General features: G+C 47.7%; 1 protein-coding gene across 1 annotated transcript in view; it reads left to right on the top strand.

Moving 5' to 3' along the window:
- Window positions 1–517: 517 nt before the first annotated feature.
- The window catches only part of col16a1 (collagen, type XVI, alpha 1), a gene marked incomplete at its 3' end in the record, with an annotated part of 565,824 nt that continues 539,348 nt past the window's right edge, over window positions 518–26,993 (top strand). Inside the window, exon 1 of the mRNA XM_059954228.1 lies at window positions 518–999. The remainder of the gene's footprint in view (window positions 1,000–26,993) is intronic.

Here is a 26,993-nt window from a genome sequence, read left to right as displayed (position 1 = left end):
TCCCAAAGCTTTTCCCATCAGTGGGTATGGCCACAAGGCAGCAGAGGTTTAAAATCAGAGTTTTCCCTCTCTGAGATGGACTGCCTTCCCAGGCTGAGAAGCTCCATCTACCTGAACTAACCCTAATAATTTCTAAGGTAGGGACATGCTCGGCACAACTTTGTGGGTCGAAGGCCTGTATAGTGCTGTAGGTTTTCTATGTTTTAACAGTAGTGTGTGGAGAACATCATTGAACACACAATACATTGAACCTTGAAGTGGATGAGCTACAGTAGTAGAAAATTACAAACATACAGAACTACATTCAGTGGCTATTTTATTAGGTCTAATAACATGGCCACTGGGTGTAATTTCCCTCCATAGACGCTGCCTGATCTGCTGGGTTCCTATAGCATGTTGTTTGTGTTGCTCTGGATTTCCAGTTTCAGTAACCGAGTCCGTAAACTCGTGATCCACGTCCCCCACCCCCATAGCCCGGGATGACCCAGTACCTGACAGTGATCCGAACGTGGTGGTCCAGTCCCAAAGCCCCCAGAGCGCCAGTGTCCAAGCACGAGGTGACCCCTCCCCCAGCACGAGATGCCTCATAGCCCCCCCCCAGCTCGCCGCCTCTCGCCCTAGCATTTTTTCCAGTCCTTCCGCCAGCTCAATGTAAAACCAGATGTGAGTTTGGACTTGCCCACGCTCGTCAGTCTCTGCGCATCAGCTGCTGCAAGACGAAACTTTGTGGAGATTTTCCAACTTCATCCACGTTTCCTCTTTCATTGGAGTTGTGGGATCCTCTTGGACCGGGAGCGACTTCACATTCCTCCACGTCAGGGGTTGATCCTCTGCGCAGAGCTCGTCCACAGAGCGCCAGACTCCAAGCTCGGCAGCGGGGGTTCGGCCCCGGAACGTTTCACACAACATTAAGGGAGCGAAACGTTTGCAGCGCCCGAGGTGTCCCGGACATCAGGCTGGTCGCCGTTCGGATCACTTTGCGCTCTGGCTCGGGTCCAGGTGAGTTTGCCAAGTCAGGGGGAATGGGGTTCCGGCTGCAGGGATGGAGCTATGGGATGCAACAACTAGGGACACGGTGCTGGCGGCGTGAGTTCTGGACATTCGGCTAGCAGGCGGGGAGGGGTCGGTGAGGAGGAGGCGTGACGGGTTGGGGGCTTCAGGCTGCTGCCGGACAGACTCAACATCCCCGAAGCAACCCCGGGGAACATCGTTTGCAAATGTCCAACAGGGTGGTAAGTTGGGGGCGGTGGAATGTTAAGAGCTCCCTGGGCTTAATGAGCGGAACCAGGTGTTTCCCGGAGAAGCCCTGCCGCTCGACACGGCGAGTCTCGTAGCGTGTCCCAGGATTGCGTGAGAGTTTGCGGTGCATTGGGGAGATCTCAGTCTGTTACCCAAATACATCTTCCCTTCGAAATGATACACCATTGTTTTTAGGAAGTTGTTGTACCTGCTTTCATCTCCCTTAGTGCAATCCTAACTCAACACTGACCACATCCACAGCATTCTTCACCTTCCCGGCTTGTCTCTATGCCAGCTGTTTAACAATGTCCAATATTGCTATGACTCAGACTTTCTAACATTTTTCGGAATCCCCGTTAACTAACACTTAAAACACGCAGCGCCCTCCCCTCTCCGCAGAAGTTTCTGAAAGTTCAGCATAACTTGTTTACCTTTGCATTCTATTCTAACTTTACAACCAAGGACATTTTAATATTTTGTTGCTAAGAGATTTCTTTACATCTATTCCGTGATTTGTTTGACCACCTTTAAAAATCTGGTCCATTCCCTGCTTTCTAAATATATCACATTGCACTTTCCTGTCCATTATTATTTCATTACATTTTCAAATGAACATTTATTTTTGCTCCAGATTACAGTCACTGGTGGACCACCACTCCCCCCAGAAATTGAATTGACTATATTTCTTACATCATTCACATAAATTAGGAGTAAAAATCTTTACGTTATGTCTCCATCTAAATGTGCAATAGTAGTGTATTAAGGGAAAACAATCTTTTATTGATTACCTCAATTCTCAAAATACAATAAACAAAATTATGAAATGTAAGTGAACAAAGCCTTCTGGCACTTTTAGCCTGGAGAGACTCGCTTCCAGTTTTCACAATCATAGGACGTCTGAAAGATAAATCCACTGAGCACTGTAGTGATGTGGGAAATGTTCAATCAAGATTATTTGATGTCATTGCCAGTCCATGAGTGTAAAGGAGAATGAAATAATTTGTTACTCTGGATCTGATGCAACACAAAAAAGCACAATAAGATAAAGAACATAATTATAAAAGAAGCAATATATGGAAATGCATGCAATAGCTTATATGCATAGATATGTTGTATTCCATAAGGTAATGGTAGGCACTGTATATAATGTGGGTGAAGGGAATTGATAAAGTAGTGGTAGTTGGGGGAGTGGTGGTGTGGGGTGTGTTAGTGGGTGGAGGTGTTGCTCAGCCTTACTGTTTGGGGAAAGTAACTGTTTTTAGTCTGGTGGTCTTGATGTGAATGATACGTAGCCTCCTCCCTGATGGAAGTGGGACAAAAAGTCCATGAGCAGGGTAGGTGGGATCCTTCATGATGTTACTGGTCCTTTTCTGGCATCTCTCGCTCTCTCTCTCCCTCTCTCCCTCTCAACCCCCCTCTCTCCCTCTCTCCCCCTCTCCCCCTCTCCCCCTCTCCCCCTCTCCCCCTCTCCCCCTCTCCCCCTCTCCCCCTCTCCCCCTCTCCCCCTCTCCCCCTCTCCCCCTCTCCCCCTCTCCCCCTCTCCCCCTCTCCCCCTCTCAACCCCCCCCTCTCCCCCTCTCTCCCCCCTCTCCCCCTCTCTCCCTCCCTCTCAACCCCCCCCTCTCCCCCTCTCCCCCTCTCCCCCTCTCCCCCTCTCCCCCTCTCCCCCTCTCCCCCTCTCCCCCTCTCCCCCTCTCCCCCTCTCCCCCTCTCCCCCTCTCCCCCCCCTGGCAGGCAGGCTGGTATCAGTGATTCTATAACAGAGAGTCAAAACGACTCAACGCGCCTTTCTGGTCGTCGCAGTGCAGTTTCCATATTGATGCAGTGATGCAGCTTGTTACAATGCTCTACTGCACATCTGTAGAGTGCGCTGAGTATGGATGTCCATAGTTCAGCACTCTTTCAGCTTCCTCAGAACGTAGAGGCATTGGTGAGTTTTCCTAATTGTGGAGAATGTGCTCTGAGACCATGTGAGGTTGTTAAATGTGTGCTCCCAGTAGTTTGGAACTGTAGTCATTGAACAGTGCTCCCTGATGTCTTCCCTACTGTTGTGGGTAATTTCAACCAGGCCAGTTTGAAGAAGTCTCTGAAAAACCTCCAACATATCACCTGTGGAACCAGAGGAGCTAACATACTAGACCACTGTTACACCACCATCAAGAACACCTGACTGTACTTCTATTTTCAATGACTAAAGGCCGTAGCACCAGTGGTGAGGACTAAGAAAGTATGGTCAATGCAGGTGAAGGAGCACTTACAGGTCTGCTTTGAGTCAGTGGACTGAAGAGTATTTGGGAATTCATTTTTGAGTCTGAATGAATGCACCACTGTTGTCAGTGACTTCATCCAGACCTGTGTGGATGAGTGTGTATCTTTGAGAACATACTGGGCATACCCAAACCAAAAGCCATGGATGAACCAAGAGATTCATAGTCTGATAAGGGCATTCAAGACCAGTGATCCACATCTGCAAAAAAAGCTCTGGTATGACCTATTGAAGGATATATTTGTAACTTACCCAACAGGCTGGTATATGTCTAGGGGAAAAGGAGATCCAACCACTCACCAACCAACCTCCCGTACACGCAGGTGCTGTGGGAATCAAATTTATGCCACACGTACACACACAATATCAAACTCACACCAGATACAGTTACGGAACACGCTTTAAAGAGTTTACTAAAACTAAAAGAATACTAGACAATACAATATACATGAAAGAAAAGAAAAAACAAAAGGTGCCAAACTTATCAAAGTCCAAACCACTTCGTGCACAACCGTTGGAGCTCAATTACTGAAGTCTTCTGGCCACCATTCGATCCCCTCCAAACTCCTCGACTTGCAGCTCAGGACCACCCGAAGTGGTCAACCAAACACATCTATCTTCGTCTCCTCTTCTCGGGGTACCTCCTAGCCTCGGACCCCCACCTGAGGTCCGTTCCTCGCCCTGTTTACAGCATCACATCCTCTCTCTCTCTCACCCCCTCGTGCCGATCTCCCCAAAAGCCTGCCAATAATAGTTTACAGACTCAGAAGAAAGAAAAACATTAATCCCAATTGGTTAACAAAGGAATACAATTCTCCTTATCAGTAAATTTTAACCCAAACAAGCTTCCAGCACTCTCTTGCAACAAAGAAGCATTCCTGCTTTTAACAAAACAAAGAAGCCATTCTGAGTAACATACACAGTCACCCCCTTTACACTCTCCCCCCACCAAACAAAAGTCATGTCCTCATGGCATTACCAGAGTTCCCCAAAGCTTCTTGCAACACACAAAACCCAACCCAGGTGCAGAAAGCAGTGACATAACTACCCAGAGCAGTAGAAATCACACTCGGTTCTCCAGGTACCACATATGTCAACCGCTCCGGGGGGCGCCTAATCCTCTGAGATCTCCGTACCCCTTCTGCCGACCCTTCCGCCTCACTGGGCTCCCTCTTCACCTGCGAACCCGCTGCCTTGGACACCCCAGGTCTGCCTGACGGACCCTCACCCCCTCCCTTATGGAGTTACCCCCTCACCTGAGAACCCTCCGGCTCACGCTCGGGTTCCACCCTCTCTCCCCCCAATGCTGGCTGCCTCTCCATCTGACCCTCACTACCTTCCCTCCTCTCACCCAACTCAGTAGGGAAGGGCCAGGAGCCTCCTCTCCTGGTACTGGAGCGCCAGCGAATGGGAACAGGGGCCACTCATCTGAGTCATCATCTTCCGAATTGGTATCCATTCCCGGGTTAGGGACCAGTCCCCACTCTTCAGCAGCGGCCTCTTCCCTCACTCCGCGCCCTCGCAGAGTCCTTGTACTAGGCACAACCTCCCCCTCTGGCTCCTTGTCCACCTGCACCACTTGACCCAGGGGCAGCAGGTGATTCCGATGGAGCACCTTGACAGGCCCCTTCCCATCCTCAGGTTTCACCTGGTAAACTGGTAGATTCGGCATCTGGTTCTCTATTACATAGGGGCTGGCCGCCCATCGATCTGACATCCTAAATTCCGTAAAAGGACCCAGTCACCTGGCAATAATTAAGCAAACTTCACCTCTTATTCCTCTGATTTTGTGTGGTAGCCGCCGCCTCGGCCAACTTGTACGCCCGCTGTAACTCCCTCTTCATGTCAGACACGTACTTTAGATAGGGCTTCCCGGGTAATTCACCCACTTCAACCCCAAAACACGTCAATGGGCAACCTCGCTTCCCGCCCGAACGTCAGATAATAGGGCAAGTACCCTGTAGCATTATTGCGAGTACAATTGTAACAGTGAACCAATTGTCCAATATGACGACTCCACCTGCTTTTCTGCCCAATCTCCAGCGTCCCAAGCATATCCAACAGGGTCCTGTTGAATCTCTCTGGCTGAGGGTCTCCCTGTGGGTGGTAAGGGGTAGTCCTGGATTTCTCAACCCCAAGAATAGTCAGTAATTCATGGATAAGGCGGCTCTCAAAGTCCCACCCCTGATCACTATGGATTCGCCTGATCACTATGGAAGGCCGTAATGAACAAAATACTTCTCCTATAACACCTTCTCCACTGTCGTCGCCTTCTGATCCTTGGTGGGAAATGCCTGAGCATAGCGAGTGTAATGATCGGTGATGACCAAGACATTCGCGGTGTTGCTGGTGTCAGGCTCAATCGACAGGAAATCCATACATACCAGGTCCAGAGGTCCCGCACTCTGCAAGTGCGACAGTGGAGCCGCCAACGCTGGCAGGGTCTTCCTCTGGATGCAACGACGGCATCCCCTACAGTATTCTTCGATGTCCCCCCTCATCCGGGGCCAGTAGAACCGGTCTTTGAGTAATCCATAGGTCTTTTCCACCCCCAAGTGTCCAGAATCATCATGTAAGGCCTGAAGTACAGTCTGCCAATACTCCGGCAGGACCAGTTGCCAACAGCGGGGTTGGTCCGGAGGCGCCGTTACCTGGTACAAGATTTGATTCTTTAATTTTAACCGAGACCACTCCTTCAATAACAGAGGCACGAATGGGTGTTTCGCCTTAACAGCCAACTCCACATCCCCCTTCTCTACCACTCTCCACACAGTGCCAAGACCCGGGTCATCATGCTGAGCAGTTGCCACTTCCCCCGGACTCAGTTCCGGCAACTGTTTAGTCCGCAGTGCGGTCAGGTCACAGTAAACTAGGGGTATGGCGTCGTCAAAAACCCCCAAATGGTCCATGGCTCGCTCCAGCCTTCCTCTTCCCTCGGCCTTCACCGTGATAGCAAATTGACACATCGCCTTCACTCCAGGGGCAGGGACACTCTCCCACTCCTCGTCCCTCTCCTCCTCTCCCGGCTCCCGACGAGACAACGCATCCGCATCAACATTCTTGCTTCCGGGGCGGTACCTCAGGCTGAAATCATATACCGACAAAGCCGCCAGCCACCGATGTCCTGTGGCATCCAGCTTCGCCGAAGTCAAAATATAAGTGAGAGGATTGTTATCCGTTCTCACATCAAACTTGGCTCCGTACAGGTAATCGCTCAGCTTGTCCACCACCGCCCACTTCAGCGCCAGGAACTCCAACTTGTGAGTGGGATAGTTTCTCTCCGATGGCGACAAGCTTCGGCTGACAAAGGCTACCGGCCTCAATGCTTTGCCATGCTCCTGGTTCAGAACAGCCCCGAGACCCTCTCGGCTGGCATCCATGTGCAGCACATATGGCTTCTGGGGATCGGCAAAAGCCAACACCAGGGCCTGGGTCAGTGTCCTTTTCAGAGATTGGAATGCCTCTTCACATCGATCATCCCACCTCGAGCCAAAAGGTTCCACCGGGTTCCGGTATCCTCCAACGTCTTGTCTCTGGTCCCCCTTCCTTTTCTTTCCCACCAGGGGATAGCCACACAACAGCTGAGTCAACGAGTGACACATTTCAGCATATCCTTTCACAAATCGCCGGTAATACCCACAGAACCCCAAAAATGAGCACAGAGCGCCCACTTTCTGGGGTCTTGGCCAGTGGTCACGGCCTCTATCTTGGTTGGATCAGTAGCCACTCCCTCTCGCGAAATGATATGGCCAATGTAGTTAACCGACGACTTGCAGAACTGGCATTTGTCCAGGGAAAGCTTCAGCCCTTCTTCATTAAGCCGGCCCAACACCTTCAACAGCCTCTCCTCATGTTCCTCCAAAGTCGATCCAAACACTATCAAATCGTCCAGGTACACCAGCACCTCCAACAGATTCATATCCCCCACAGTTCTGTCCATGAGCCTCTGGAAAGTGGCTGGGGCTCCGGATAAGCCTTGGGGCATTCGTTCGAACTGAAAGAACCCCAGCGGGCAGATAAAAGCGGTCTTCTCTTTATCGCCCTCTCTCATCGGGATCTGGTAATATTCACTCCTCGGGTCCAGCACACTGAACCACTTCGCACCGCTCAGGCAGGCCAACGCATCCTCGACCCTCGGGACAGTATATTGATCAGGGACTGTTCGCCGATTCAACGTCCTGTAGTCAACACACATGCGCACCCTCCCATTCTTCTTCCGTGCTCCCACTATTGGGGATGCATAAGGACTTCGGGACTCAGCTATGATTCCAGCTTCCTTCAACTTGCACAAGTGCTGTCGCACGTCCTCAACATCTGCCGGAGCCAGCCGCCGGGATCTCTCTCGGAACGGGGTGTCTTCCGTCACCCGGATGGTGTGGCGAGTGCTTTTGGAGCAGCCAACATCAAACTCGCCCCAAGAAAAAACAGCTTCCATCTTCAGCATCTTCTCCACTAGCCGGTGTTTCCACTCCGGCGACACTGGAGAATCCCTGAAGTTAAAGGCTTCAGCGGTCAGCTTCCTTCGATGCTCCAATCCCTCCCCGTTAGGGGTCCTCACTGGAACGCTAGACATTATTGTCACTGGGAACAGATTTGCCAGTGGCATTCCCCTCTTAAAGGTGGTTTCTCTTGCTGTAGTGTTCCTGACACTATCGGCTATACGTCTCGCATGTACCGCCCCTGGTCTCTGCACTTCGGGCCTCACCAGCGCCCCCGCCGGAAATCGTGTCTCCCCTTCAAGATCGTCTGGAGCGTCTACTAACAGGGCTTTGCCCGTCGGCACCTGGGGGTCCCCATCACGAGTGCTACCTCCCCGGGTCGGATCACCTTGGGCCTCACCTGCGTACACCACACCGTCCCTCGTTTACACTCCGGGTCCAGCCCTTGGGAGGCCACCCCTTCTTCGAACACCGCTCGAAACACTGGATACACCGAGAGGGTCGCCAGAAAGTGTTCCCCCCACCCACTTTCTCCTTACAAGCTCCCAGGAGCCGTCGCACCACAGGGGAGTTAGTCCCCACCAGGAGGGCAGCATCACCGGTTTCCACCGGGTCAGGACACACCAACATCAATGTCTCAATAGCTTCAGACACTCCCACATCGCCCTCCGAGAACTCCAATCTCACCGATAGGTACCCATCGTATGGGTAATCAGCCTTGCTCACACCCCAAATCTGCAGGGCGTCAAATGGGGTTATGGGCAAATGCTTTAGATATTGATTGTAGAACGACCGTTACAATAAGGTCACCTGCGATCTCGTATCAAGAATGGCTTTCGCGTAAACTCCCTCTACCCGTAGACACACACTGGCACGGGGTCCTACCAGCCCATCCGGAATAGAGGCGTGAGCACCTGGTGGTCCCCTGGCTGATCTCTGGGAACGTGTTCCTCCAGAGGCTCCAGTCCATTCCCTCACTGAGCCTCTCCTAAGTTTCCCGACACCTCTCCCTTCTTAGTCGCAGGGGGGGCTTGTCCTCCACGGGACTCCTTGTCTTTCACAATCCCACCTAAAGTGTCCCTCCTCTCCACAGCTTTAGCACACCCTTGGCCGCCCACAGTCCCGCCTGAAATGCCCCTCTTTCCCGCAGTTAAAGCACATGCTGCCTGCTGCCCCTCCTCTCCCAGGACGGCTCCCGCTCCCAACCGACTGCACTGGTCGCTCCCAGGAGTGGGTACCTTCCCTGTCCTTCCCCTCCAGAGGTGGGGGGGGGGGTCCCTACTCCCCGGGGGGGTTTTCAGTCCTCCACCCAGCCATCACTCCCTGTATCGCTGAGGATCGCTCCCGTAGGCCCGAGCCCCTTTTCCGCTCCAACACTCTCTCTTCCTCCCACACCTCTCGAGTCAGTTGCCCGAACGATGGAGGGGGGCCTTTCCTATAAGCCTGCCGGATAATCCACGCCACCTTGTCCTCCTCCAGAGAGCCACTGAATATCTGACTCATCCTCACGCTAGCCACGTCAGGCGCCTTCACTACCGCCTGGCGCCGCAACCCCGTAAGCATCCCCTCCATCCGAAATATGTACTGGGAGAGCTTTTCCCCTCTCCGTTGTTCCAGGCGTTGAAACTCTGCTAACCCCTGACAACCCAAACGCTCCCTCCAAAACTTCTAGGCATTCCTCCACTGAGGCCCCAGGCTTCTCAGCTTTCAACTCCCGGACTGTTCTGGCTGCCAAACCCCTCAAACTTCCCACCAATCGCTGCCTCTTCTCCTCCTCCGAGCCTGGCCACTCCTCTAACATCAAGGACGTATGCTTGATCCAGGTCTCATAGTCCATCTCCCCGTCCGGAGTAGGCTTGGCTCCGGAGAACACCCCCAGATTCAGCCGTGGCCTCTCGGCCACTCCCACCAGGGAATTAAGTGCTGCTGCCCCTACCTGGGGGGGGGGGCCTAGTCACGCCTCCCTCCTCCGACCTCCCTTAACTAGTGCAGGGCACCTCTCTGGGGTCCACCTCTAGCTCCTCCTCCGGTGTCTCCTCATCCTCATCCTCAGAGAGGGTGTGGAGCCCCCACGGCCCCGCCTCCCCCAGAACACTGACCGTCGCTGGCAGTTCCAACATCCTGACGTCAGCACTCGTACGAACCAACACCCAGCTAGACTCCACCTCTTTACCACACCGTCTAGCTACCAATTCTACCTACCCAATACCTTTTACCAAACTTAACCCCCGCACTAACACGTCTCCCGACACTTGAAAATCCACTCCACTCACTACACGGGCATACTGCACCGGTACATCTTCCAACTTGCACCAGTTAACAAACTTATCTCTGTCCATCTCCGCTCTGCTGCCTGCACGGAAAAGAAGATACCCCCTTTACATATTGAAGGACGAAGAAAGCAATTGTGATTGACATTAGAGATGGAATCAGATGCACGTCAGCTTTGGCAGGGTTTGCAGGCCATTACTTCCTACAAAACGAAACCTATCATCATGAATGACTGTGATGCCTCACTACCATTCAAGCTCAATACTTCTTCTGCACACTTTGAAAGGGAGAATAAAACTAAACCTCCACAAATCCCTGCAGCATCTGGCTAATTATCTTAGCTAATTATCAGAATGTCCTTCAAGAAGGTGTACCTTGCAAGGTGGCAGACCCTGATTGTGTACTTGGTAGGGCTCTGAAAACCTCTGCCAACCAACTGATGAATGTATTCAAGGACATTTTCAGTCAGAAGTTCCCATCTGCTTCAAAAGGGTGACAATCAAACTAGTGCTCAAGAAGAGCAGGGTGAGTTGCCTTCATGACTATCACCCAGTGTCACGCACACCTACGGTGAGGAAGGGGATGCTTTGAGGAGTTCATTATGGCTAGAATCAGCTCCTGCCAAAGCTAAGACCTGGACCTGCTGCAGATTGCCACAATAGATCTACAGCAGGTGCAATTTCATTGGCTGTTGGCCTGAACAATAGCAATAGTTATGCCAGTCTGTTGCTTATTGACTGCAACTCAGGTTCAACACAATCATAAGCTCAGTTCTAATCAACAAGCACCAAAACCTGGGCCTCTGTACCTCTCTCTGCAACTGGATCCTTGTCCCACTCACCAGAAGACTACAGTCTGTGCAAATTGAAAATAATATCTCCTTCTCACTGACAGTCAACACTGGCACACCTCAAGGATGCGTGCTTAGCTTACTGCTCTACACTCTCTATACCCATGATTGTGTGGGTAGGCACATAAATGCCATCTGTAAATTTGCTGATGATACAACTATTGTTGGCTGTATTTCAGATAGAGGTAGATCAGCTGGTTGAATGGTGTTGTTGCAACAACCTTGCACTCAACATCAATATCTCTGAAGATCGAACATAGGGGCCGACATATTGATATAATTACAAAGAAGGCAGGACAGTGGCTATATGTTATGTAGGGACCGCTACACAGGATTGAAAACAGTTGTAGAAATTTGTAAACTCAGCCAGCTACATCAATCACTAGCCTCTGCAGCATCCAGGACTCCTTCCAAAGGCGATGCCGCATAAAGGCAGCATCCTTCGTTAAGGATCCCATTATCCAGGACATGCCCTCTTTGCCATCATTAAGGTCGAAGACACACATTCAATGTTTCAGGAACAGCTTCTTACCATTCACTGAACACTATCTCAGTATTTTTTTCTCTCTCTTCCCTCTCTTTTTGCACTACTTATTTAACAATTTTCTTATTTATATATGCATCTATTGTAATTTATAGTTTTTCATTATTATGTATTGCAATGTGCTGCTGCCACAAAGCAACAGATTTCATGACACCTACCAGTAATTTTAAACCTGATTCTGATTCTGTGTTACCTGCAGCCTGCTTTTGGAAGAAGAGGTAGGTGCATTTCACAACAACACAGTGATGTACAGGGGACTCCTTGGTACAGTCAGCAGTTTTCATTTCCACATGGAGTTGTTTAATAATACCACAACTTGTGAGAGTGGGATTTTTGGGTTCTAGAGACTCACTAGCCAGATACTTTCTGATGCATAGGTGAATAGATTGGTGTTGAACTATGTGGAGCTGTTTGGTGCCTTGCTGTCCTTTCCTGTTAGGCTCCATGTATTCCTGACGTTTATTGAAATGGTTACTTTGCCCTTGGGACTGCCTTGCCTTTTGTGTGCAAGCCTTGCCTGGTGGTAATCTGCACTACACAGACAATGACAGTCTCCTTGCCCTTCTCAAGCCAGGTAGGAGTATTGGATCAGCCTTGGATTTTCATAGGCAAATCAAAATAAAAAGGCTGCAGATGGTGTAAAATAAAAACTGAAAATGCTGGGAGTGCTCAGCAGGTCAGGCAGCACCTGTGAAGAGATAAAAACAATGAACACTTCTGGTTGGAGACCCTTTCCTGTTTTAGGATCTCCATCTTGAATTGATAATTCTGATTCTCTACACAGGTGCTTCTGGCATTTTCTATTTTTATTGGAGTGATTCATTGAGGGTATGTAATTGAAAGGGTTAGATGAGGACAGTTGCATGGATTGGGCTTCTATTCCCTTGAGTATTGTGGAGATGTTGAACTAAATATCAAATGTCTTTAAACTCTTCCCTTTGATGTTGGAGGATCCAGTGTATGTGGTGTAATTTGCTATTGGAATTAGTGTATTCATGGGGCTCTAACACTGACTGGGAAGGAAGTCTAGAACTCCATCTCACAACAATTCCGTTTATCAATATTGATTAGGGAAGGCGGGAGGGGGATGCCACCAACTGTAGACGTGAAGAACACTGCATCTTTCTGCAGATGTTTGATTTCTTAGATTGTTGCTTGCAAAGAGATGAGAGCCATAACCTACCATGAATGGAGAGTTCCCACCTCATCTAGGTTTGACATCAGCTGCCAGAATGGTAGTTGATGGCTGTCTCTCTGACTGGAGGCCTGTGACCAGTGGTGTGCTGCAGGGATGGGTGCTGTGCATGTTGTTTATTATCTAAATGATAATGACTTGCATGATAATGTGTTAAACTGGATCATTAATTTTGTGGATGACATAAATTTGGGGACATAGTGGACAGCAAGGAAGTCTATCAAAACTTGCAAAGTGATCTAGATCACCTGGTAAAATGGGCTGAAAAAAACCAGATGGAACTGCTCCTTGAAGATGTCCTGGGTACTCTGTAGGCCAGTACCCAAGATGGAGCTGACTAAATTTACAAACCTTTGCAGCTTCTTTCAGTCCTGTGCAGTAGCCCCCCCCCCTCCCCCATACCAGACAGTGATGCAGCCTGTTAGAATGCTCTCCACAGTATATCTATAGAAGTTTTTGAGTGTATTTGTTGACATTACAAATCTCTTCAACTCCTAATAAAGTATAGTTACTGTCTTGCCTTCTTTATAGCTTTAGAGGTCATCAGAGATCTTGAAACACAGGAACTTGAAGCTGCTCACTCTCTCCACTTCTGATCCCACTATGAGGATTCCTATTTGTTCCTTCATCTTGCCCTTCCTGAAGTCACAACCAGCTCTTACATCTTACTCATGTAAGTTGCTGCGACACCACTCCACTAGTTGGTATATCTCGCTCCTTTATGCCCTCTCGTTGTGGAAGTCGAATCCAGTTAAAGTCACTGAGAGACCACGTTAGTGTAAACTCTTTATTCAAAGCACCCAGGGCTTACTCAGTGGCTCAAACAGGAACAGTCTGCCTGTGACTGTTCCTGCCCGATTCACAAAACTAAATAACAATTCCTCTTATAACACAGATATATTTGTTCAGATACAAGACACAAGACAGGCTGGAGGCAAAGTTATCCACTACTTGACAGCCCTGAAAGGCAAATTATAAAATACGCATCATGGACAGAACATACAGAGACAGGCTAGAGTGGTCCTATCTCTACGCATGAGTGCACAAGGAGATAAGCATCCTGAAACTCTAGCTAGCTACCTTCCGAAAGAAATGTGGCTTAGCACATCTGTTGATCATCAGTAGTTTCTTTCAGAAAAAGAGGCTGCTATAGTTTAATGAAGTGTTAACCCTTTTACATACTTTATCATTCCCTACTTTTGATCATTACATGATCAACAAAGCAGTAATTTTTTACAGAGAAAGTGACTGAGTACAGCATTGAGTTACCAATGGGTAAAAAAGCATACAACAATAATTATAACAATGATAAGTAACAACTACGAGGCCATAATGCAATATCATGCCCACATATTACTGAACAGGCTTTCAAACGACCACCATTTAGACCCCTCGGTGAACTCATGTAAATCCAGCTTTACTGCTAAATCTGCCAAGACAGATGAGCTTGAAGCTCAGATGAAAATGGGGAACTACAATATTGTTGGGATAACGGAGACATGGCTGCAAGGGGATCAGGCCTGGGAATTGAGTGTACCAGGGTATATGTGCTATCGTAGAGACAGAAATATGGGAAGAGTGGGTGGGGTGGCCCTGTTGGTGAGGAATGAGATTCAGTCCTTATGAAGAGGTGACTTGGGAACAGGGGAAGTAGAGTCTGTGTGGATTGAGCTTAGGAACAGTAAGGGTAAAAAGACCCTAATGGGAGTTGTGTACAGGCCCCCAAACAGTAGCGTGGATATTGGGTACAAGTTGATTAGGGAGTTAACATTGGCATGTGCTAAAGGTAATGCAGTCGTTATGGGAGATTTCAACATGCAGGTGAACTGGGAGAATCAGGTAGGTGCTGGACCCCAGGATAGGGAGTTTGTGGAGTGTCTAAGGGATGTATTTTTGGAATAGCTTGTGCTTGAGCCAACCAGGAACGAGGCTATTTTGGACTTGGTGATGTGTAATGAACAGGAATTGATAAGTGATCTTGAAGTAAAGGAGCCATTAGGAAGTAGTGATCATAACATGATAAGTTTTTATCTACAATTTGAGAGGGATAAGGGCAGATCAGAGGTGTCAGTGTTGCAATTAAATAAAGGAGACTACGGAGCCATGAGGGAAGAGCTGGCCAAAGTTAAATGGGCGGATGCCCTGGCAGGAAAGACAGTGGATCAGCAGTGGCAGATATTCTTGGGGATAATACAAAAGATGCAAAAGCAGTTCATTCCAATGAGAAGGAAGGATTCAAAGAGGGGGAAGGGGCCACAGTGGTTGACAAAGATTGTATAGCATTAAAGAAAAAGAAGTATGACAGGGCTAAGATGAGTGGGAATACAGATGATTGGGAAAGTTTTAAGGAACAGCAGATCTTAACTAAAAAAGCAATACGGAGAGAAAAAATCAGGTATGAGCTCAGTCTAGCCAGGAATATAAAAGGGGATAGCAAAAGCTTTTTTAGCTATGTGAAGAGAAAGAAGATAGTTAAGAACAATGTTGGCCCCTTGAAGAATGAATTGGGAGAAATTTTTATGGGAAACAGGGAAATGGCAACAGAATTTAATGCGTACTTTAGATCTGTCTTCACCAGGGAGGACACAAGCAATCTCCCAGATGTATGGATGGGCCAGGGTCATAAGATATCAGAGGAATTGAGACAGATTGACATTAGGAAAGAAACTGTGATGAGTAGACTGGTAGGACTGAAGGCTAATAAATCCCCGGGTCCAGATGGTCTGCATCCGAGGGTACTAAAAGAGGTGGCTCAGGAAATTGCGGATGCATTGGTAATCATTTTCCAATGTTCCTTAGATTCAGGATCAGTTCCTGAAGATTGGAGAGTGGCTAATGTTATCCCACTTTTCAAGAAGGGAGGGAAGGAGAAAACGGAGAACTATCGCCCTGTTAGCCTAACGTCAGTCGTGGGGAAGATGCTTGAGTCCATTATTAAGGACGAAATAGTGGCACATCTTGATGGCAGTAATAGGATTAGGCCGAGCCAGCAAGGATTTACCAAGGTCAAATCATGCTTGACTAATTTGTTGGAGTTTTTTGAGGGTGTAACAAGGATGTTAGATGAGGGTAAGCCAGTGGATGTTGTGTACCTAGATTTTCAGAAGGCATTCGATAAGGTGCCACATAGGAGATTGGTGAGTAAAATCAGAGCTCATGGCATTGGGGGCAGGGTTTCAACATGGATAGAAAACTGTTTGGCAGATAGAAAGCAAAGGGTAGCAGTGAATGGGTGTTTCTCGGACTGGCTGGAGGTGACTAGTGGGGTACCACAGGGCTCTGTATTGGGACCACAGCTCTTTACGATTTATGTCAACGATTTAGATGAGGGCATTGAAAACTATATCAGCAGGTTTGCTGACTATACTAAACTGGGTGGCAGTGTGACATGCGAAGAGGACGTTAGGAGAATACAGGGAGACTTGGATAGGCTGGGTGAGTGGGCAGATACTTGGCAGATGTCATTCAATGTGAATAAATGTGAAGTTATCCACTTTGGAAGCAGGAACAAGAGGGTAGAGTATTGTCTGAACGGTGTAGAGTTAGGTAAGGGAGAAATGCAAAGAGACCTAGGAGTCCTAGTTCACCAGTCAATGAAGGTGAATGAGCAAGTGCAACAGGCAGTGAAGAGGGCAAATGGAATGTTGTCCTTTGTTACAAGGGGAATTGAGTACAAGAGCAAGGATGTCCTTTTGCATTTGTACAGGGCCCTGGTGAGACCACACCTAGAATATTGTGTACAGTTTTGGTCTCCAGGTTTAAGGAAGGACATTCTGGCAATTGAGGAAGTGCAGCTTAGATTCACTAGGTTGATTCCTGGGATGGCAGGGCTGTCTTACGCAGAGAGATTGGAGAGATTGGGCTTGTACACGCTGGAATTGAGGAGATTGAGAGGGGATCTGATTGAAACGTTTAAGATAATTAAAGGATTTGATAGGATTGAGGCAGGAAATATGTTCCAGATGTTGGGAGAGTCCAGTACCAGAGGGCATGGATTGAGAATAAGAGGACAGTTATTTAAAACAGAGTTGAGGAAGAGCTTCTTCTCCCAGAGAGTTGTGGAGGTGTGGAATGCACTGCCTCGGAAGACGGTGGAGGCCAATTCTCTGGATGCTTTCAAGAAGGAGCTAGATAGATATCTGATGGATAGGGGAATCAAGGGATATGGGGACAAGGCAGGGACTGGGTATTGATAGTGAATGATCAGCCATGATCTCAGAATGGCGGTGCAGACTCAAGGGGCCGAATGGTCTACTTCTGCACCTATTGTCTACTTTGTTCATGTCGACCTCCTTGGCAATGTGCTCGAGAGGGACATAATAGACTCATCAGGATATAGGTGCAGCATTCTGTGTCAATAATAGCACAGTTTCCTCTTTTCTCAGCTAGGATAAAATCTAGTCATACAATTCTGTAGGACTGTTTGTCAGATGACTAACATTTCCGTGATCACCTCAGCCACCTGAGTCTGGGTGCCTAAAAGAGCACTGGCAGTTTCATTTGCCAATTCCTCCAGGGCAGCTGCCAACTTAATGATTTCTCAGGAGTTCCTATCTGTGACATAAGATGGGATGTTTCTGCCTCTGCCGGTGGGAGTGATCCTGCAGCTCGGGCACTACCCTTATACTGGGGATTAGAAACATAGAAAACCTACAGCATAATACAGGCACTTCGGCCCACAAGGTTGTGCCAAACATGTCCCTACCTTAGAAATTAATAGGCTGACCTATAGCCCTCTATTTTACTAATCTAAAAGTCTCTTAAAAGACCCTATTATATCCGCCTCCACCACCATTGCCGGCAGCCCATTCTACGCATTCACCACTCTCTGAGTAAAAAACTTACCCCTGACATCTCCTCTGTACCTACTCCCCAGCACCTTAAACCTGGGTCCTCTTGTGGCAACTATTTCAGCCCTGGGAAAAAGCCTCTGACTATCCACACGATCAATGCATCTCATCATCTTATTCACCTCTTGTCAGGTCACTTCTCATTTTACGTTGCTCCAAGGAGAAAAGGCCGAGTTCACTCAACCTACTCTCATAGGTATACTCCCCAATCCAGGCAACATCCTTGTAAATCTCCTCTGCACCCTTTCTATGGCTTCCACGTTCTTCCTGTAGTGAGACGATCAGAACTGAGCACAGAACTCCAAGTGAGGTCTGACCAGGATCCTATATAGCAGCAACATTACCTCTCGGCTCCTAAATTCAGTTCCACGATCGATGATAGTCAATACACTGTACGCTGGCTTAACCACAGAGTCAACCTGCGCAGTTGCTTTGAGCGTCCTATGGACTTGGACCCCGAAATCCCTCTGATCCTCTACACTGCCAAGAGTCTTACCATTAATACTATATTCTGCAATCATATTTGACCTACCAAAATTAACCAGCTCACACTTATCTGGGTTGAACTCCATCTGCCACTTCTCAGCCTAGTTTTGCATTCTATCCAATGGCCTGCTGTAATCTCTGACAGCCCTCCACACTATCCACAACACCCCGAACCTTTGTGTCGTCAGCAAACATACTAACCCCAACTCTCCACTTCCTCATCCAGGTCATTTATAAAAATCATGAAAAGTAAGGGTCCCAGAACAGATCCCTGAGGCACTCCACTAGTGACTGACCTCCATAGAGAATATGACCCGTCTACAGCCACTCTTTGCCTTCTGTGGGCAAGCCAGTTCTGGATCCACAAAGCAATGTCCCCTTGGATCCTATGCCTCTTTACTTTCTCAATAAGCATTGCATGGGGTACCTTATCAAATGCCTTGCTGAAATCCATATACACTACATCTACTGCTCTTACTTCATCAATGTGTTTAGTCACATCCTCAAAAAATTCAATCAGGCTCGTAAGGGACAACCTGCCTTTGACAAAGCCGTGCTGACTATTCCTAATCATATTATACTTCTCCAAATGTACACCAATCCTGCCTCTCAGGATCTCCTCCATCAACTTACCAACCACTGAGGTTAGACTCGCTGGCCTATAATTTCCTGGTTATCTCTACTCCCTTTCTTAAATAATGGAACAACATCCACAACCCACCAATCCTCCGGGACCTTTCCCGACCCCATTGATGATACAAAGATCATCGCCAGAGGCTCAGCAAACTCCTCCCATGCTTCCCACAGTAGCCTGGGGTACCTCTTGTCCAGTCCTGGTGACTTATCCAACTTGATGCTTTCCAAATGCTCCAGCACATCCTCTTCCTTAATATTGACATGCTCAAGCTTTTTAGTCCACTATCAGTCATCCCTACAATCGGCAAGATCCTTTTCCTTAGTGAATACTGAAGCAAAATATTCATTAAGTACCTCTGCTATCTCCTCCAGTTCCATACACACTTTTCCGCTGTCATACTTGTTTGGTCCTATTCTCTCATGTCTTATCCTCTTGCTCTTCACATACTTGTAGAATGCCTTGAGGTTTTCCTTAATCCTGTCTGCCAAGGCCTTCTCATGGCCCCTTCTGGCTCACCTAATTTCGTTCTTATGCTCCTTCCTGCTAGCCTTATAATTTTCTAGATCTCTATCATTACCTAGTTTTTTGAACTTTCCATAAGCTCTTCTTTTCTTCTTGACTAGATTTACAACAGCCTTTGTACACCACACTGCACCCTACCAAATCAATGAAATCCTACTGGGATTCAAGTGCAATCTGTCCTTTTTGTACAGAACACACTTGCCTCAAAAGAGGCAAGCTGAGCCTCTGGTGATGATCTTTGCATCATCAATGGGGACGGGAGAGGTTCCAGAGGATTGGAGAGTTGCGAATGTTGTTCCTTTATTCAAGAAAGGGAGTAGAGATAGCCCAGGAAATTATAACACCAGTGAGTCTAACTCACTGAAGAGGTCCCAATGATCTAGAAATCTGAATCTCTGCCTTCTTTTTCAAACCCTCATCCACACATTTATCCTCCACCTCACTCTGTTTCTATACTCATTGTCACGTGATACAGATAGAAATCCTGTGATTACTACCTTTGAGGTCCTGCTTCTCAACTTCCTTCCTAACTCCCTGTAGTCTGTTTTCAGGGCCTGCTCCCCTTTCCTACATATTTTGTCGGTACCAATATGTACCACGATCTCTGGCTGTTCTCCTTCCCACTTCAAGATATTGTGTACATGATCAGAAACATCCCTGACCCTGGCACCTGGGAGGCAAACTTTTCTTTACTGCCTCCACAGATTCGCCTGTCTGACCCCTTAACTATAGAGTCCCCTATCACTGCTGCCTTCCTCTTCCTTTCCCTGCCCTTCTGAGCCACAGGTCCAGACTCTGTGCCAGAGGCACGACCACTGTTGCTTCCCCCAACAGTACTCAAGCAGACAGAGATGTAATGTAAATATTTTTACTACCCATGTATGACCTGTTGAAGGATATTTTAAAGGGCGAAGAAAGCAATTCTGATTGATGTTAGAGATTTGGCAGGGTTTGCAGGCCATTACTTCCTACAAAACGAAACCTATCATCATGAATGACTGTGATGCCTCCCTACCATTCAAGCTCAATACTTCTTCTGCACACTTTGAAAGGGAGAATAAAACTAAACCTCCACAAATCCCTGCAGCATCTGGCTAATTATCTTAGCTAATTATCAGAACATCTTTCAAGAAGGTGTACCTTGCAAGGTGGCAGGCCCTGATTGTGTACTTGGTAGGGCTCTGAAAACCTCTGCCAACCAACTGATGAATGTATTCAAGGACATTTTCGGTCAGAAGTTCCCATCTGCTTCAAAAGGGTGACAATCATACTAGTGCTCAAGAAGAGCAGGGTGAGTTGCCTTCATGACTATCACCCAGTGTCACGCACACCTATGGTGAGGAAGGGGTTGCTTTGAGGAGTTCATTATGGCTAGAATCAGCTCCTGCCAAAGCTAAGACCTGGACCTGCTGCAGATTGCCACAATAGATCTACAGCAGGTGCAATTTCATTGGCTGTTGGCCTGAACAATAGCAATAGTTATGCCAGTCTGTTGCTTATTGACTGCAACTCAGGTTCAACACAATCTTAAGCTCAGTTCTAATCAACAAGCACCAAAACCTGGGCCTCTGTACCTCTCTCTGCAACTGGATCCTTGTCCCACTCACCAGAAGACTACAGTCTGTGCAAATTGAAAATAATATCTCCTTCTCACTGACAGTCAACACTGGCACACCTCAAGCTTACTCCTAATCATATTCTGCCTCTCCAAATGTACACAAATCCTGCCTCTCAGGATCTTCTCCATCAACTTACCAACCACTGAGGTTAGACTCGCTGGCCTATAATTTCCTGGGCTATCTCTACTCCCTTTCTTGAATAAAGGAACAACATTCGCAACCCTCCAATCCTCCAGAACCTCTCCCGTCCCTATTGATGATGCAAAGATCATCAACAGAGGCTCAGCAATCTCTTCCCTTGCCCCCCACAGTAGCCTGGGGTACATTTCGTCCGGTCCCAGCGACTTATACAACTTGATTAGGTAAGCTAGATAACAGGACCCGCTTCATTTCTTCTGGGGAGGTTGTGGGTCCCACCTGTTAATCCAGGTAGCCATAAGTAGGCTTTATCCCCACAAACCCAATGGGTGCTATTGAAAGGCCTGCGGAAAAAGCCCGCCATTAACATTGTAATTATAGATGCTGCAAGTGCGGTTCCCCAGGAAAAGTTTCCCCTGGCAATTACAGCAACAAGTTGTATTTGTCACCCAAGCGTGAGGTACACATAGGTGTTACCAAGAGGCTTCAGCAGAGGAGGTTATATTCAATGGGGACCTGAGGTATCACCCTTCAAAACACTGACATTTGCAATTGCACAGGGTCTCCTTGCAATTCTGGACACTACCCCAGGTGTTATTAGAGTTTCCAAGCAGAGATTTCCTTGCTAGAATTGAGGGGGGAATCACTGACAACTGAACCATAGTCTTTCCATGCAAGAGTACTTGCACACATATGAGAGCATACGAAATAGGAGCAGGAGTAGGCCATCCGGCTGATTGAGCCTGCCTTGGCATTCAATGAGATCATAGCCGATCTGTCTGTAAAATCAGCTTCCATTTATCCACCTTTCTGAATCCATGCTGTGTCTGTCTAATGGAACCACTGCTTACTAAATGTTTCGCTATTTCTTCCTTAATGACATATCCAACATCCCCCTGCTCTTGGTGTTTGGCATAGTTGTAGCAAAGGGACCAGAAAGTATTATGAGCAAAATCAAACAGTAGGGGATGTTTTAACCACTGCACTTGGGGAACTACTCCCTGTGTGGACCTTGGGGAAAGGATGGTTCTAACTTGTGGGGAGCTGCCATGCCTTTGGTGGCCACTGTTCCTGCTCTCATGTATAACTCTAGTTGACTGGAAGCCCGTAAAAAGAAGCCAAAAGACAACAGCCCAGTACATGGTGAAGTCCATAATAGGCTACTTAATCCGTAATTTCTTTTACAGACAGTACGATGTATCCACTGCGGTTGTGACTGCTGTGGGCATGGTGTGCACTACTTGGAGTTGTCCCTTCCTCCGTTGTTCTAATTTGCCACGGCACCAGTTCTTAATTAGTACAAAGTCCTCGGGTTTGATGTTGGGGTAATTGCCTTCTCTTGTCCTATCGTCTTCATCTTTGTATGCCTGACGCACCTGTGAATGTAAGGCTTGGAGAATCTTAGGTAGCCCACTTATATCAAGAGTGGAAGGCCATGGAGTCCTTAGGGGCTTTCCGAAGATGATTCCAGCTGGTGACACTCCCATTCTTTTTTCTCTTGGGGTGGCCCTCATATGGAATAATGCTAAGGGCAATACCTTTAACTAATTAAGCCCCGTTTCCTCAGTGAGTTTTGCCAATTTTTTTTTGCCCTTTGCCCTTTTTTGCCCTTCCCACTATACCTGCAGCTTGTGGATGGTGAGAGCAATGGAACTGTTGTTGAATGGATAAGGCATTGCAGATTTCCTCATTTAACTTTGCTACAAAGTGGGGACTGTTATCTGAACTCAATGTTTCTGGTAGCCCACACTTGGGATTACTTCTCGCAACAGTATTTTAGCTGCTGCCACTGCTTGTTAGGAACTTGAAGCGATTTGGCATGACAATAAATACACTCAAATACTTCTATAGATGTACCGTGAAGAGCATTCTGACAAGTTGCATCACTGTCTGTTATGGAGGGGTTACTGTACATGACCAAAAGAAGCTGCAGAAGGTTGTAAATCTTGGTCACTAACCTGCAATGTACCCAGAACATCTTTAGGGAGTGGTGTCTCAGAGAGGCAGCATCTATTATTAAGGACCTCCAGCACCCAGGGCAAGCCCTTTTCTCACTGTTACCCTCAGGTAGGAGATACAGAACCCTGAAGGCACACACTCAACGATTCAGGAACAGCTTCTTCCCCTCTGCCATTTGATTTCTGAATGGACATTGAAGATTTGGACACTACCTCTCTCTTTTAATATACAGTATTTCTGTTCCTGCACGTTCTTTTCAATTTATTCAGTATGTAATTTATTTACTTGTTTATTTATTTATTATTATTTATCTCTCTGCCAGATTATGTACTGCATTGAACTTCTGCTGCTTAGTTAACAAATTTTACGTCACGAGCCGGTGATAATAAACCTGCACATCTGCCCTCACCCCATCCGCCTGCCACCCCACTTGGACTAAGGTTCCCCTTGTCCTCACCTACCACCCCACCAGCCTCCAGGTCCGACGTATAATTCTCCGTAACTTCCGTCACCTCCAACGGTATCCCACTACCAAGCACATCTTTCCCTCCCCCCCCTTTCTGCTTTCCGCAGGGATTGCTCCCTATGCGACTCCTGTGCCCACTCGTTCCTCCCCATCCCTTCCCACCGATCTCCCTCCCAACACTTATCCTTGTAAGCGGAACAAGTGCTACACCTGCCCTTACACTTCCTCCCTCACCACCATTTAGGGCCCCAGACAGTCCGTCCTGTGAGTCGGCTGGTGTTGTATACTGTGTCCGGTGCTCCCGGTGTGGCCTTTTATATATTGGTGAGACCCGATGCAGACTGGGAGACCGTTTCACTGAACACCTACGCTCTGTCCACCAGAGAAAGCAGGATCTCCCAGTGGCCACACATTTTAATTCCACGTCCCATTCCCATTCTGATATGTCTATCCATGGCCTCCTCCACTGTCAAGATGACTCCAAACTCGGGTTGGAGGAACAACACCTTATATACCAGCTGGGTAGCCTCCAACCTGATGGCATGAACATTGATTTCTCTAACTTCCGTTAATGCCCCTCCTCCCCTTCTTACCCCATCCCTGACATATTTGGTTGTTTGCCTGTTCTCCATCTCCCTCTGGTGCTCCTCCCCCCCCTTTTTTTTCTCCCGAAGCCTCCTGTCCCATGATCCTTTCCCTTCTCCAGCTCTGTATCACTTTCGCCAATCACCTTTCCAGCTCTTAGCTTCATCCCACCCCCTCCGGTCTTCACCTATCATTTCCCATTTCCACCTCCCCCCACTACTTTCAAATCTTTTACTATCTCTCCTCTCAGTTAGTCCTGACAAAGGGTCTTGGCCCAAAACGTCAACAGCGCTTCTCCTTATAGATGCTGCCTGGCCTGCTGTGTTCCACCAGCATTTTGTGTGTGTGGTTTAAATTTCCAGCATCTACAGATTTCCTCGTGTTTGCTGGATAATAAATCTGATTCTGATTATTCGTGGCAGGGATTGCCTTGATCCATCTACTGAACACAGCTATGATCACTGAGCAATATTTGTGACAATGCTTTCCAGGTAGTTCAATAAAATCAAATGGTATACATGAAAAGGGGCCTCCAGGTAGGAGAGTGGTGCCCAATACATAGGGTGTGCCCTTTCCCACATTATTCTTACGGAATATTAAGCATGCTTTTGTCCTCTTTGTTGCTGCTTGCTGCAATTTCGGTTGCCACTATGTTTGCAGCAAACTGTTGACCCATCCTTCCTTTCCGAAGTGAGTACCAGAAGCCCATCATGGGACCCTCCTTACAGTCCATCTGTGACCATAGTTTGCGTTCCTCCTCAGGGGCGTCCCCCTGAAGCGTACGTACGACTCGTATATCTGGCATACCAGTGCTATCTGAGAGGGCAGGGACTTTTGGCGGGCCGGTGGGACGATAATGTTGAGTGGGCTGCGGCTTTGGCAGTCCCATCAGCCATGGCGTTACCATGGAGATTTTATCAGTCTGACAGGTATGAGTGGAGCATTTGATAATGGCCAGTGTTTTTGGATGCTGCAAAGCAGTGAGGAGAGCCTGTACAAACGTAGCATTGCTATTAGGATGTCCTGAGGAGGTGAGGAAACCCCGGCATTCCCAAAGCGCTCTGTAGTCATGAGCTACCCCGAAGGTGTATCGAGAGTCAGTGTAGATGTTTACACTTCTCTTGGTGGCGAGGATGCAGGCACGAGTGTGGGCAAATAACTCAGCTTTTTGTGCTGACACGGCTGGTTGAAAGGCTGCCTGGTTGAGAACATCTCTAACCTTGAGGGCCCATGAAACTGCCATCGACATACAAGGTTATGTCAGGGTCCTGTAGGGGTTGGTCTGTGAGGCCCTCATGGGCTGTAGTGAGGAGCTGATTTCGCAGCTCGCAATCGTGTTCAGAATCATTTGTAACCTGGGGTGGCAACGTTAGGAAAGTGGCTGGGTTTAAAGTAGAGCAGAGAGAAACTGTCAGCAGCTCATTGCTCAGTAAGGCTATCTCTTAGCGATTTCGTCATGCCTGAGTGAGGTGCTGTGTCTGTCGAGAGGTCAAAAGCTGCAACACTGTCCTGTTGGAGCTTTTGACCTTGAAACTCCAAACTTGAAAAGATTCATTATCACTCCTTAATTCAAGCATAAAGTTCCAAAGGGTGTGGGGACCTTTTCTTGAATATTTTCATAATTCCTGCTTAGATTAAAGGTCCATCCCTTTTTCGTTCTGCATATAAATCCCTTACTTTCAGCTTCTTTTAGTTAAGATTTACGGTTTTTGATGTATAAACATATTATAGTCCAGGTAGTAGGTAATATACCTTTTATAAATATAGCTCTGTGGAGATAAAAGTTCTATTTAACTTTATATTGTAAGATTGGCTTGGAGTTGGGCAATGGGAGGGTGGGGTGGTAACTAACTGTGTATGACTCTACCATAGGTGCTTTTTTTAACTGTTAACTGTATATTCGATACCTTTGTTTTGCACTGTACAAACTTCTTTATTGAGTTTTTTTCATTGTAAAAATAATTTTGAAAAGCTCCACCACCAAGTGGAAAGAGCATATTTACAGGCTGATGTAAAGTAATATTAGAAGACGCAGTTACCAGGGTATATACTGCCTTACCGGAAACTCCACCCATAGGAATCGTGTCTGTTGGTATGTTCGTTCAGAGCTCTTGAACCCCGAGAGGGCAATGGTGGATTATGCTGGGTTCCTCTTGAGGGTCACCACTTACAACAGGCAACACTTTCGAGGGGCAGTTAGCAAAAGGATTGTTCATGGAGAATGGGTTGACGGTCTGTTTTGAAACTGAACGTCTCTACTGTCCCCAGGGGCACCTTGCCTTCCAGTGTCCTGGTTGGTCACAGTTAAAACACAGTCCAGGCTAAGCTCCCCCAGGCAGGGGCGCTCGCTGGGGAGGCCCATTTCTTCGCATGGGGGATAAGGTCATTGGGGTGGTCCCCTTATTGCCATCACCTGGCCGGGTCCTGGGGCATATGGACCATCATGGGGGGGTGGGGAGTAAGACCAATCAGGGAATCGATCCCAATCCTGGTTTCCTGGTTCCGGCATATGGTTACGATACTGGCCATTGTCTGACCCCCGTCCGTGTCCCTCACCCCGTTGGACATATTACATGATATGAATATGTTGGACATATTCATGCTTAATTTCAATTCCCTTTGAGGTAGGTCTGGGCTCTGTGCTGGGATCCCAGTAGTAAACTATGGCCCGTCACATCCAATTACGGTCATTAGCTGGCCAGTCCATATTGTTGGTCTTAATCATCGTAGTTAACTTAAAAGGGAGACATTGGAGCAACAGCGTATTAAATTGAGGGGAAGTATACCCATTATTAAAGATCTGGTACCCTGCATAAGTCTTGTAGCATGATACAAAGTGCTGCCAGTAATGCGACCCTGATTCCCCGGGTTTCGGTTTACATTCTAATACTTTGGGGATGTTAACAGGCTGCTGGAGTGCTTTTTCC

The sequence above is a fragment of the Hypanus sabinus genome, chromosome 30 (genome assembly GCF_030144855.1).
Source record: "Hypanus sabinus isolate sHypSab1 chromosome 30, sHypSab1.hap1, whole genome shotgun sequence".
Classification (NCBI taxonomy): domain Eukaryota; kingdom Metazoa; phylum Chordata; class Chondrichthyes; order Myliobatiformes; family Dasyatidae; genus Hypanus; species Hypanus sabinus.
Note: the sequence above shows the minus strand (reverse complement) of the source record. Positions and strands in the feature narration are given on the sequence as shown.